Raw genomic sequence first — 15,310 nt, 5'->3', positions numbered from 1 at the left:
TTTTTCCTGAGTACTTTCTCTCTGCTGAGGTCAGTTACCTTCTACCATCTCCAGCTCCACCTCTGGGGATCCCTTCTGTCTTTGCTAAAGTGTCTATCGCCAATACTTCTCAAACTTCGATATTATTAGAGGCAGCAAGGTTAACTTCCTGAAGCCTGCTGCCCCAAAATATAGTCTTCCCGAACCCATCTCCAGAAATGCTGGTTAACTCCGTTCGTCGCAGATGGAGTTTGGGAACCATTTCACAAACATGATTCTTAAATGGTCACCCTGGTAAATGCTGGTTTCCATCTGCTCTGTCTGTGGCAATGTTACATTTGTGACCTCAGTAAGAATTAAGGAAAACTTGTTGCTGTGCCTGTAAAACTGTGAAGGGGGAGGAGACAGTGGATGGGGGAGGGTAGTTGAAAGACAAATGCTTTTATTTTCTGACAAACATTTGGATTCTGGAGAAGTTCCCATCTTACCATGTTTCAGAATATATTGTTCCTTTCTGCTGAAAAGACACAATGCTCTTGAGATGAGGCTGATTAGCTCATTCTAGTCTCAGGTTTAGATACCTGGCCCCACCCCCCACTCTTTTAATATTCTATCCAGAGTAACTCAAGCATGGCCAGGGTGGTTGTGATCTATGGACCCAAGTGCATGCTGTTTGTTGCCAAAATACCTCAACCCTGACCTCAAAGAACCCATCTTCGATTGATGAGGCCACTGCTATTGAATTATTACTCTGATATTTGTTCTTAACATCTAGAACTTAGGAATAACTTCTCTTTTGAATACTACAAAATGTATTGAATAAAATGTTATTTTTTTGTACATTCAAATGTTCAAATTTAATCCAATGAAATAATTAAACATAGCCATGTCACAATAGCGGAAAGTTCTAATAACCGTTTACTTGGATAATGCTAAATTTTGAGGGCAAAATGTTATAAACTTTGGAAAAGGATCAGTAACTGAGCTTATGTAGGGGATTCTTGAGTTTGGAATGGTAATCCCATCTGGGTTTCTGCCTGTACCTGTAGGTGTGGGTTATATTTGAGAAGGAAATTTTCAGCTCAGGAGATAAGCCTGAGAGCCAGGAGTATTAATCACTAGGAAAATAAACTTGGCTCCAATGTCCCAACCTCTTGACCTGCCCACCCAGGTGTATGGATGGAAGAATGAGGAGTTGGTATTTTAGAACGCTTCTTGCCAGATGGGAAGGATATCCAGGCAAGCAGGGAAACATGCTATTTGTAGAACTTGACAATTCAGCTGCCAGTCAGTGTCAAAATGGTCCAGCCAGGCAGGAAGGATCTTGGCAACAGGTATGGGACTGAATGATGGGGATTTAGTCAGCATGTCTCCAGCCTTGAATGGGCTAGAAACATTAAGGAAGGATCCCATATTTTAGAGTGTTGCCTGGAGGATATGGGTGTCATGTCGTTTTCTTTTGGCTCCTAATGAGCTCTTGACCAATAGCAAGTTAGTGTCTCCACCCACTCAATAGGCTTAAGACCCTTTTTCCAAACAAGGTGATTCATCAATTTTGCAAAAGTGAGGTTTAACTTTTTCTGTATTTGTACCCAAAAAAGTCCATTTCTTTTTTTTATTCTTTGATTTGGAAATTATAATTGTTTGTTTTCCTCAAAACATTTATGAAATCAACACTATCACATCATGAAGGTTTCTAACACAAATAGTTCCAGTACTTTGAATCTTATAAATGAATGATCTTTACTGCTGAATTTTGTCTTTTGTATATTACTAGAATTTTTATTAATTTTCAGTTAAAGATATAAAATGAAACCTTATAATACATCTGAACCCATGAATAATTTAAATAAAAAAAATGGAAACCTAACAAAACCTCAAAAAAAGAATATGAAAGTTTATCTTCTCACTCTCATAGTTATTTTGATTTATTCTGTAGTCATGAGAGCTTCATGAAAAATTTACTATATTATGAATAAAGCTGGAGCTTTATTTACTACACTGCAGCCCAACACTCTCTGGTTTACTGAAAGGTTGAGATCAACAGAGTTCCACTTGAAAATAAGGTAATTAGTTGCCTTGGAGTAATTGCCTTTATAAGGCAATAATTTTTTAGATATGACACCAAAAGTACGAATAATCAAAGAGTAAATACTTGAAATAGATTTCATCAAAACTAAAAACTTTTGTACGTCAGTGGGCACTATCAAGAAAGTAAAAAGGTGACCTGTAGAATCAGAGAAAAATATTTGCAAATTATATATCTGATAAGGATCTACTAGCCAGAATACATAAAAAAAAAACTATTACAACCCAACAATAAAAAGACAGGTAACTCAATTAAAAGTGGGCAAAGAATTTGAATAGCCATTTCTCCAAAGTAGATATAGAAATAGCTAGTAAGCACATGAAAAGATGCTCAGTATCATTAGACATCAGGTAAATGCAAATCAAAACCACAATGAGATACTACTTCATACCCATTAGGATGGTTTATAATAATAATAATAATAAAAGAGATACTAAGAAGTGTTGGTGAAGATGTAGAGAAGTTGGAACCCTCATGCATTGTTGGTAAGGATATAATGGTACAGGCTCACTGAAAAACTGTTTGGCAGTTTCTTATAAGTCGAATATAGAGTTATCATATGATACAACAATTTCATTTCTAGAGAATTTCACCCCTATATACCCTAAAGAAAGGAAAGTATATGCTTAAAAAAAACCAAAAAAAAAAAAACAACTTGTACAAGAATATTCATAGCAGGAATATTTGTAATAACCAAAAATAGACACAACCCAAATGCCCATGAACTGATGAACGGATAAACAAAATGTGACATATCTGCCCAATGGAGTATTATTAAGCCGTGAAAAGAAATGAAGTAATGATCCATTCTACAATATAAATCAATCTTGAAAACATTGTGCTAAGTGAAAAAGATGGACACAAAAGGGCACATATTGTATGTGTGATTTTATTTCTATAAAATGTTCAGAATAGGCAAATCCATAAATACACAAAGTAGATCAGTGGTTGCCAGGATCTTTGGGGAGAGGGGCATGAGACAGACTGCTTATGCAGATGGGGTTTCTTTTTGGGGTGATAAAGAGTTTCTGGAATTGGATAGTGGTGATAATTGCACAACTTTGTGAATAAACTGAAAAACAGTGAATTTTATACTTTAAAAGTGTCAGTTTTATGGTAGGTGAGTTATGTCTCAAATACATACTGTGTTTTCCCGAAAATAAGAGCTAGCCGGGCCATCAGCTCTAATGCGTCTTTTGGAGCAAAAATTAATATAAGACCTGTTCTTATTTTAATATGTTCTTATTTTTAATATATTAAAATAAGAACAGGTCTTATAGTACAATATAATATAATATAATAATATAATATAATATAATATAATATAATACTGGGTCTTATATTAATTTTTGCTCCAAAAGACGCATTAGAGCTGATGGCCCGGCTAGGTCTTATTTTCGGGGAAACACAGTAGAGGTGAACTTGCTTCTATCCCCCAATATTATTGCTGTATTCACTTTAGTTATTATCTTCCTTTGTCTACTTTTTCCTAAAGGAAGATTTTTATAGTGGTAAACTAAAATCATAGATGAACAAAATATTAAAAAGCAGCAATTACTTTTGCTTTTTAATTTTTTAACATAATCTTTTTAGTTTAGATTACTTTCAGATTTACAGAAAAGTTGCAAAGACAATATAGAGAAATCCTGCATGTGCTTCATCCAGCTTCCTCTAATGTTAGCATCTTACAAAACCATGGGACCAAGACCAAAAACTAAGAAATTAACATTGATATTAAATAAATTCCAGACTTTATTCAGATGTTATGAATTTCCCCACTAATGTCCTCCTTCTGTACCAGGATCCAATCCAGAGTACCACTTTGCTTTTAGTTGTCACATGTCTTTAGTCTCCTCTGATCTGTGAGGGTCTTACTTTTTCCCTGTGTTTCATGACCTTGACAGTGTTGAAGAGAATTGTTCAGATATTTTATAACATATTCCTCAGTTTAGGTTTGTGTAATGCTTTTCTAGTGACTAGATTGAGGATATGGGTTTGGGGGATGATGATCACAGAGGTAGGATACCTTTCTCATGATATCATATGAGGGAGTACATGGTATCCACAAGATATATCACTCGGGATATTTACCTTGATCACTTGCTTAAATTAGTGTTTGCCAGGATTTTCCACTATAAGCTTAGTATTTTTCCCTTTCCGTACTCTGTTCTTTGGAAGTGAGTCATAAATCCAGCTTATATTCAGGGCAGGGTGTGGGGAGATTAAGCTCTACTTTCTGGGAGAATGTCTTAGTCTATTTGGGTTGCTATAACAAAATACCATAGATTGCGTGGCTTGTAAAGAACAGAAATTTATTTCACACAGTTCTGGAGGCCAGGACGTCCAAGATCAAGGCACCGGAAGATCGAGTCAGAGCTCACTTCCTGATTAATAGACAGCTATTTTCTTTTTGTGTTCTCACGTGGTGGAAAGCATAGAAATCTCTCTGGAATCTCTATTATAAGGGCGCTATCCCATTCATAAGAGCTCTACTTGATCAGCTTCCAAAGGCCCCATCTCCCAATACCATCACGTTGGGGCTAAAATTTTAACATATGAGTTATGGGGAGACACACACATCCAGTCCCTAACAACAGGAGAGTATCTATATACATTACCTATAATTTTTCTGTAGAAAAGACTTGTTTCTTCTCTTCTACATATTTACTCCATCATTTATTTATACCACTCTGGACTCGTGTATTTATTTTATATTTGTGGTATAATCCAATTGTATGTTATTTATTTTGCTGCTCAAATTGTTCCAGCTTCGGCCATTGGAGCTCTGTTAAGGTTTTTTTGTTGTTGTTGTTTCTTTGAAGTTTTTAAATATTTAAAACTTCTTTTCATAGAGCACTTTCTTACTTTCTGGCACTACAAATGCTCTAGGCTCCTCTTGTATGCTCCCTGTGCCACACCTAGAATCAGCCCAGTTTTTGGTGTTTTTTTGTTTTGTTTTGTTTTGTTGTTTTTTGTTTTTATTGGAGAATGGTATGAAAACCAAGATGTAGGTGCTGGGTATAAAAGCAGAAATGTTTGCATAGTGAGAATATGTCAGGTTGTGGGAAAGGAAGGGATCAGATGTCAGGTAAAAGAAAGAGGAGAAAAGAACTGAGGGAGTGGGTTAGATGTTAGTTGATGATTGAATGATGCATTGAAGCTGGAGATAAAACATGGCACCTACTGGGTGACCCTGGGGAAGCAGTATATGTGAATATGCATGGCAACTCAACACAGGCATTTTAAACTGATAGCGAAACCCTGGGATAAATATGTAACAAGTCACCTTTGAAATTGAATATGCTATGCAATTTTACTAGAACAATTCATAGCTGACCTTCCGACCCAGCTTCATTTGGATTCCCCAAACTGAGGACTGCTTGCTATTGCTGTCTTTGCCCAGAATTTCCTTTTTATGAAGTAAACTCAAATAGTCACTTAAAATATAAATGGGGGTAATAACGATAATGATAACTAGAGAGTGCAATTGTTTGGGATTCTGAAGCTCCTGCTTGTGTTTTATTATTATGACTTTTTTTATTTTGTCCCAGGCATAGGAAGACTGGATACCAGGCATGCAAATAGCTGTGGTGGGGAAATTGGAAGGGGGAAACCGTGTGAAAGTCACGGTACAGCAGGCAGGGAAAGCACTGCAATTCTGTTCTCTCTAAACCTGAAGTGCAGAGGCTGGCTATATGGCAGATTGTAAAGGAAATCTGCTTAATAGGAGAGCAACGAGGTGGACAATCTTTGCCGTACTTATATTAACATATGGGCCCCTCACAAAATACATTTTGAAAATGCTGGCAGACACATTTTTTTTTTTTCCCAGAATGAAAACTGGAGAGTGCAGTTTTTTAGCAACTTAAGATTTAGAATTGTACTATAGATAAGCTAGAAGTTATAAAAAAAGCCCTTCCTGAGTCAGCTAAATGGTGAAATGAAGTCTCCCAAAGTTGGTTTAGCACGGGTGGGTAACATAATAACTGAGGAATTGTTGATTCAATCCATTTAGGAGATAGAATCAATGTTTGGATTCCACCTCCTTATTTGCGGAGGGTACCTGAGGGGCCTCCTGTAATTAACAATACATTGTTGTGCTTGTAGAGTCCCTTTTATCTCAGAAACCTATGGTCCTGGAGGGAAAAGATCTCATGTTTACCTTAAACAAAAGTAAATGGGATCTTTCATTTGATTTATACAACTGTGTTTTCCCACTTCTCTCTGTCTGGAGGCAGCGTGGCTAGGCCTCAGTAGGCTGGGCTGAGGATTTATCTTGCCTCAACTGATTGCTTGCTGCATGGCTGTCTGCCTATTGTGCTTGCTCTGGGCTCAGCTGTGCTTCCTCCACAAATTCATATGTTGAAGCTCTAGCCCCTCGTGCCTGAGAATGTGACTGTATCTGGATAGAGAGTCTTTAAAGAGGTAGGTAAATTAAAATGAGGTCACGAGGGTGGGTCTGATCCAACATGACTGGTGTCCTCATTGAAGAGGAAATTTGGACATAGCACAAACAGAGGGAAGACAGTGTGATGAGACACAGGGAGAAGGTCTCCATCTACAAGCCGAGAGAGGCCTGGAACAGATCTTTGTCTCATGTCTTCAGGCGGCACCAACCCTGCTGACACCTTGATCTCAGACTTCTCAACCTCAGAACTGTGAGGCAGTACATTTCTATTGTGTAATGCAGTCTGTGGTACTTTGTTACCGTAGCCCTAACAAATTGATACAGTCCTATACAGAATTATTACAGGAATCTTTTCGGGGAAAGAGAAAACTAGTATTTGTTGAGTCGCTTATATAAAAATACATAAATAAACTAAAGAACTCCCTTAATCATCACAACTACCCTTGACTTCGTCATATTAATAAATAAACGGACAGTTGGAGAGAACAGGTAGCTTGTGTAAAAGCAAAGAGCTGGTGGTGGAGTAGATTTAAGCTCATCTCTTCCACTTCCAGTGCTCGTCCTTTTTACTCTGTCATTGGAACGAAACTGCAACAGGTAACCCAAGTCCAACCCTTAGTATAATTCTACAATGACTTCAACAAAAGATATATTTACTTATATAGGAGTAAGCCCCAGGAAGCTGTAATCAGAAAAAAATCCAAACCTCTCAATGAAGGGAACCCCAAGGATGACAACAACCCTCTTAATAATCCATGAGTTACTTTGGTCTCCCACTAGATGGTGCTAGAGCCTGTTTCTATCTCCTGAGGTAGCATGGTGCCAGGAGCTCAATCCAGTATTACTTTGGGTGTTTTGGCTATAAATTATTTTGGTTTAAAATTTCTTTCCTATTGATGTTCATGTTTCTTATAATTGAGAAAGGGAATCCTTAAAAGTGCCAAAGTTAGAGAGTTATCCACCATAGTTGGATGGCAGGAAACATACACCATGTTCATAGTGTGAATAATACCTCATCCAATGAACGTAGGACACTTTTTTATTTACGGAGAGGTCTTTAATACACCAATTCGTGGTTGAATGCATAGAGAACAAGGGATTTAAAATTGTTCTATTTCAGTTCCTCTAGTGATTGATTCACTCTGGGGAGAGGCATATAACTGCTCTCTGCCCTAGTTTTTCCATTTATAAAATAGAAATAAAATATGGGACACTTACTTCAAAGGGCACTCAGAAGATGAATGAGGTAGTGTCTCTTAAAATACTCTGTGGTTGTCGGAGAAATAGACTTATATCCTCTTTGCAAATAGTGCAAGAATGATGATCCCTACAACTTGACTTTGACACATCAATGCTTATTTGAATCTTTTAAACCCACTCGATCACAGATTCTCCCCCAAGTACTTTCACTACTGTTTTCCTCAGTAAGATAAAAAAGGCATCCACATGATGAAAACTACCATTTGGGGAATGGATTAATAGGTGCCTTTCAGTTTCTCAATGGAAGAATTTGTTTTGCCCTCCAGAAGTAATTTCATCTCTAATTTTCCCCAAGCTCAAATGCTCTGCTAAGGGTAACATTGAGGTAAAGTTTCTGGGTAGTCTCTTTATTCATAGTGAGCGGGAAGGTTTCCACTGTACTTTGTTTTCAACCTATTTTCCAGATGTGTTTAGAAAGGCACATTGGAAGATGCATTGGGAATGAAACACTATGGCTTTATCAAACTAAATAATATTTTGTAGGTTTGAAATATGCTATAGACTAAATGTGTCTCCCCAAAATCCATATGTTGAAGCTAAACCCCCAAAGTGACTATATTTGGAAACAGGGCCTCTGAGAAGGTAGTCAACTTAAATGAGGTACAGACATATCTCAGAGACATTGCAGGTTCTGTTCTAGACCACCACAATAAAGCAGGTATTGCAATAAAGGGAATCATAATCTTTTTTTTTTTTTTTTTTTTGGTGCTTTTTGTTGGTGGAGGATTTTGCCTTCAATTTGTAAAAAAAAAAACACAGCACATCTGTCAAGCACAGTGAAGCGAAGCACAATAAAATGAGTTATGCCTATAATAAAGTGAGGCCCCAAAGAATAGGATTAGTGTCCTTAAAGAAGATTCCCACAGAGGCTGCTCACTCTCTTTCTCCTCTCACCCAAAAAAACCAGCAACTTCCCATATGCGCACAAAATGGGACGTCAGCCTCAAAGCCAGGAAGAAAGCCCTTACCAGAAATCAACCATGATGAGATCCTGACTTCCAGCCTCCAGAACTGTGTGAAAATAAATGCCTATTGTTCAAGCCACCCAGTCTGTGGTATTTTGTTATGACAACCCAATATGACTAAGACAAAATATCTAAGAAAGGGGTTGGCACACTTTTACTGCCAAGGTTCATGTAGGAAATATTTTAGGCTTTGCAGTTCATACAGTCTTTTGCACAACCATAGCAGTATGTAAAAAGTGAATGAGGCTCAATAAAACTTTATTTATAAAAACAGACAGTGGGCCATATTTGGTCACAGGCCATAATTTGCTGGCCCTTACTCTAAGAAAACACAAAAACAACTTAAAGTGGATGTATTCAAACTTTTTCCTCAAAGGCAAATTTTCGTTATCACTAAACAAACACAATGTAGTGACAATGAATTGTCATTTCCACTTCTTAAAAGTCCCAACCTATAATTCCCACAAGTAATAATATAGTTACTTTTAGGCAAGAGGCCAATGGGCTAATGGTTATTTCTATGACTAAGCCATATAAATTCTGAATCTCCTAAATTTTTTTGTATCTCCTAATCCAATAAAAACAATCTCTTTAATGTTTTATTTTTTTCCTACATGCAACATTCAGACAGCGTTATTTATGGCCAAAAATGTAAGTAGCCTGTCTTTCCAATGTAGATAGCAAGTTCATTGTCAAGCCCTTTTATATCTTCACATGTGCCAGTTCTGACAGTCACCTTCCCTCACCCCTTTCTTTCCATGCTGCCAAGCACTTAGCTAGGTTTCTCCTTTTCCTATCCATGGGGTATAATTATTTGAAAATGTCGCCTCATTGGCCGCCATGGCCCTACTATGACTGCCAAAGTTTTTGGCTCGATTGTTCAGCTACAACCACAACCACCATTTACAGCATGCTTATTATGTCCCAGGCACTGGGCCAACTGTTTTCCTAATATTATCTCATTTAATTGTTATAACATTCCTATAAATAGGTATTATTATGTCTGTTTTGTAAGCGAGGATACTCAGGTACAGAGCATTTAAGCAAAGGACCTGTAATTGAAGCACTGGCATTTGGTTTGAAACCCAAGAGTGTCAGAATCCAGAACCTGTATTTTATTCACTCCTCTCTGTTGTCTCTCTGTAATGCATGTGCTTTGAATATGCTGTTTCTCTTTTCTTATACCCCTGTAATACCCCAGAATATAATCTGTATATAACTCTCAACCCTCCAAAAAAAGCTGTGAGCACTGGAGGTAGGATGTATTATACATTATTTTAATGAAAAGGATCTGGGTATTTCATTTTTGTGAATTTTATAATCTAATATCTTGTAAAGATGGATTTTTTTTTTTTTTTTTTTTTTTTTAGATCCATGCATGTACTATCTTAGTGCATTGTTTTCCACTGAGTTAAATATGGGTCAGTCAACACTGTGTCAATATCCTTTTATCTATGTCTTTTATTAAGACTATTGACTCATATAAAATAGGGATGATTTAGCTTTTTTTTTTTACCTGTAAGGGAACATACTACTATCTGGGAAAGTGGAAAGATCTCGGGCTTCTGTGTTAGGCAGAACTTGTGTTAGCCTTTTATTTGCTTCACATATTACATAACCTCTTGAGACTTGAGTATCTTTAGCTATTAAATGAGTTAATAATATGTCTCTACCAGGGTGATTGAGGTTTAAACTAACATTTGTAAAGTACATAGCATAGTGCCTGACACATAATAGGCTGCTAGTAAATGTTAAACCTCTAATGGCATTGATCAGATGACAAGTATCTTCAGAAAGGGTATAAATGGATCAGCTGAAAATAAATGATTATTGTATTTCATGAGATGTCAGAACCATATGTACGTATTTTTGAGGTTGAATGTTGTTGTGTGTTTAGGAAAAATGTAGTTTTCTCATTTGGAATAAAAATGACATTCTGGAAGTCCTTGATATGACAGGGAGCTTTTTCAGAACAGCAAACTGTGAGACACATGGCTTAGATTTATCTTTGAAATACGCAATTTAACTTTTAAATGAAGGGGAAAAACGCTTGGGGCAAAATGTGTTTTTGGTTTTTTTGCAGACTAAACACCATGAACTTCTCCCATCTCTTGCATATGTACTTAGTATATACTTGGGTTAGCAGATCAGGGCAGGGATGCAGAAATTAACTGAGCCCTTATTTCATTGTATTTATTATTTAAGCCATCATGTTGGGTCAGCAACTCACAGTGCTGACTTGGAGGCAGTCCTCTGAGACAAGAAGTGGAGGATACAGCCAGATTTTTCTTGCCTAAACTGCCCCTAATATATCAACCAATTATAGGGATCAAATGTGATCATCACTCCTGATTTGCTTTGTGTATTATCTGAGGGAAAATAAAAATAGGAGACAGTTTCCTTCCCTTCCTCCCATGTCTATTGACTTGATCTGCCATTAGTTAGTGTCTACTCATGGGATGCTAAGAAATTTTGGTATTTATTGGAACTACACATGATTAAGGAAGCAAATCTAGGAAAATAAACAAACTCTAAACTGCGTTAAGACAAATATGGTATATGATTTAGGGCTTATCTTATATTTGTGGACCGCTGTACCAGCAGAGCCTGTGGGTATTTCTCAATCTGGGGCTCAGGTAGTGTTGACTCGGAACACAGTTAGGAGCTGACAGTTGCACAATGAAGAGAAGGAGTGACAGGAAAGAGACAGTCACCTAGGCTATCTGGCCCCTAGAATGGGGCTGCCACATTTAGCAAAACAAAACAAAACAGGATGCCTAGTCAAATTTGAATATCAGATAAACATGAATAACATTTTAGCATAAAGGTGTTCCAAGTATTGAATGGGACATATCTATACTAAATAAAAACTTACCGCTTGTTGGAAATTCTAATGGACATTCTGCATTTTATCTAACAACCCTACCCTGGGAGTATGACAAAGGCAAATGTGAAGGCAGAGCCATGGGTCCAAGGCAGACAAATTGAGTGGCAAGCAGAAACAGACACAATGAATGGAGGTAAGAGGATCTTGAAAATTAGGAGAAACTTGTTTCGGTATAGGGAAGCTGTTAGATCTCCTGGCTATGACAGCAACCAGGAATTTTGCTTTCTAGAGTGTGTCCTCCTCAGATCTTCCTGGCATTTCCGAATCCACTATTTCAACACCGGAAGCACCATCTGGCAGATCCTTAGAATTAAACAGACTGTGCAGTGGTACAGTGGGAAATGCCCTGGGCTATGAAAGGTAGATCTATGATAGAGTGTGGTTTCTGCCACTTATTAGTGACATAACCAGTCAAATAAACTAATCTCTGTGAACTCTAGGATCCCTGCATCTAAAACAGAGAGCTACTGAACTGGATCACTCATTCTTAAACTTGTTACTGGCTAAGCATCTAAAATGTATCAGAATCCCTCTCCTTCTTGTGTCTTCCGTCTTTCCATCTCTACTTCATTTTCACTGAGTTACCTAAATAAATAAATAAGTGTCTTTAACTTCACGTCCTCTGTTCCTCCCACGAATGACATATCTCTTTCCTTCTTCTCAGAGCCAAACATCTTGAAAGAATAATCCCGACTGGTTATGTTTCTTTGTTCTCTCCGCTTCTCAGTCCATCGTGGTCTGGTTAAGATCACTAACAAGCTCTTCGCTGCTAAATCAAATGGATGCTTTTCAGGATTGTTCATCAATGGCATTTTTGTAGCATTTGGCACTGCTGGTGCACACCTCCTCATCTCTGCACTCTATACATTCATTTCCTTTGGGTTTTGGCACAACCTATCAGCCTTCACAGGCTCTTCATCCTTTTGCAAGTCCTTTATGGAATATGAACACTTACGAGGGTTTTCTCCTGGATTTCTACTCAGTCAGCAAAGTATCCTTCCACTGGCTTATGCATTGCCATGCTTCAGGTAGCATCTTTATGTTAATGAATTAACATTTTCAACTCTAGAGCTAGATTCTTCTTCTGAGCTCCATATTGGTATCTGTAAGTATAGGATACCAAAAATCGATACCCTATGGCCACCTCACATTCAATATGGCCTAAACCCCTGTTGCTTCTGTACCAGCGAAAAGAATGCCTTTTTTTTTTTTTTTTCTGAACAAGCAAGAAAATGGCAACAGCAGCCAGATGTAACTCCTTGTTCAACTCCTATTTGTCAGATAAATGTATTCTGAATGCAGACATACAGTAGCCATTTGTAATTATGATTTTTTTTGAAAGGTAAATATGCTGGTTATGGTTAAAGGTGTCCAGTATCCTTTTGTTCGACCATATACCTTCACAAGAGGTATTTCCACAGTCTTCAGTCATTTCCTGATTGTCCCAGACATATTTTCTGTTGATAATATTCAGTATGCTTTTTTTTGATTGTACAGAATTTTTGACATACTTCTCTATTTTATCACGTGCAAAGTCATTGCTGTGGTTCCCGTGTTATCAATGCTTGGCCTAGTTTGGGATCATGAGGCAGAGTATCCCAAGAAGCATATGCTGATGGTATATTTTTGCCTCGTGGCTCTTCTGCCAACAAAACAAGGGACATTTATCACAGACCTCAGTTAAAGCTACATACACTACACTGATTATGTGCATTATGGGTGCACTTCAATTTACCAAGGGCTATGCTTCTCAAGAATTGTTCTGAACACATTTTATAAAGAAAATCACATTTTCCTAGTGATTTAAATTATAATTTCAGAGATGTGTGCCCTCATTAAAAATGTTGGCACTGAGGCAAATTAAAATCATTCTTTAATGTGAAAAACTCTGCAATAACATCCTGGGGGTGCCAAAAAATGAATACACATAAACATATTCATCTTTTGTTATCAATATGTATATTGAGTATTACAATTTTAATACAGTGTTTTCCTTTCTTAAAATGTGTATACATTTATTTGGTACTCTTTGTATTTATGATGAAAGAAGTGCCTCTGAAAAATTATCCACAAGATATCAGAAATGAGGAAAATACTTTGTTGGATGTTTTTTAATTTCAAAAAATTTCAAGAAAAGAAGTTACTCTAGAAACAAATGGCAAAATAATATTCATCTTAATTTCTACAGTTTTATTTGTACTGTTTTATTTTGTTTTGTTTTGAGGACGGAAGAGATTATCTTAAGGTGGGGTGAAGGTCATTGAAAAGGATTTTCTCAGTCTGTTCTGATTGCAATAACAAAATATCATAGACTCAGTGGCTTAAACAACAGTCATTTATTTCTCACAATTCTGGAGGCTGAAAGTCTGATTTCAGGTTGGCAGCATGGTCAAGTTCTGGTGAGAACCCTCTTCCAAACTTGCAGATGGCTGCCTCTTGCTCTGTCCTCACATGGCAGAGATAGAAGAAGAGTGAGTTCTCTGGTCTCCTCTTATAAAAGCACTAATCCCCTCATGACTTCATCTACACCTGCTTACTTCCCAAAGCTCTACTTCCTACTACCATTGCATTGGGGGTTAGGACTTCAACGTTTAAATTTGGGGGGAACACAACACTTAGTCTGTTAAGAGGGATGGTCTACCTGCCAGAAATATACTCTGCATATCTATAAGTTGGTAGCAAATTTTTGTTTTGAGATAAAAAAATATTTGGCTGAGCACTTCTTAGAATACACATTATTTAAACTGGGAATCAAGTCTTAATAGATTTGTTGTTCTGTTGATGTCAAGATCTGTGGCATTGAATGAGTTGATGCGAGGGAAGATTTTATTGTGGTCTTTAGACCATTGTACACCTGGAAGAAAAAAAGTTCATAACCTTTGATAGAGGCTACCTTTTCTAGCATTTTGAGTTGACCTTGTGTCATTTCTCTGTATGCACTTACCTGGACACAGAATAAAGTTGAGGAAGAATCAGGTAAATAATTCAGCTGAGTGAAATAAACCAGGTCCAGCTTTTTACTCTTAAAATCTTGCTATTTTCTGTGGGTATTGACTATTCCAATAGAGTTTAGAATGATGGCACTTAGGAAAAAGAACTAATTTTGAGGGGGTGGAGATCACTTTAATTTTTAGTGAAAACATATATCCACACAAGGCCAGGTATGTATGTGAATATTCATAGTAACATTGTTCATCATAACCCCAAACTGGAAATAATCGAAATGACCATCAATTGATGAGTGGATAAACATAATGGAATACCACTCAGCAATGACAGGGGTGTACTACTGATAAATGCTACAACATAACTGAACTTGAAACCATGTCGCTTAGTGAAAGAATCCCAATGCATAAGACTATGTATTATGTAATTTCATGTGTATAAAACATTGAGAAACGACAAATGTGTAGAGACACAAAGCAAATCAATGCTTGTGAGGGGTAGGATGGAAATAAGGATTAACTGCAAACGAGGGGCACAAGGGGAATTTTGGAGGTGATGATAAATGTTCTAAAACTGTACCGTGGTGATGGGTGCACAACTCTATAATAATTTTCTAAAAAGCATTGCAGTGTATATTTGCAACGGGTGAATTATGCTATAAAAATTATACTTCAATAAAGCTGTTGAAAAAAATAGCTTCTAATAAAGCTTCTTGTTATTCCTCAATGTAAAACTGTTGAAAACCCATCTCTTAGGGGGATTGTCTTTGCTCTGGT

At 37.1% G+C, this 15,310-nt stretch overlaps 1 long non-coding RNA gene across 1 annotated transcript in view; it reads left to right on the top strand.

Annotated features, from left to right (window-relative positions):
* The window catches only part of LOC148758706 (uncharacterized), a 135,326-nt gene that overhangs the window by 67,154 nt on the left and 52,862 nt on the right, over window positions 1-15,310 (top strand). The gene's annotated exons all lie outside the window — the stretch shown is intronic.

Source organism: Rhinolophus sinicus, chromosome 3 (genome assembly GCF_057876585.1).
Source record: "Rhinolophus sinicus isolate RSI-liver-muscle chromosome 3, RSI-T2T, whole genome shotgun sequence".
NCBI classification, from domain to species: Eukaryota; Metazoa; Chordata; class Mammalia; order Chiroptera; family Rhinolophidae; genus Rhinolophus; species Rhinolophus sinicus.
This window is presented reverse-complemented; position numbering and strand designations above follow the sequence as displayed.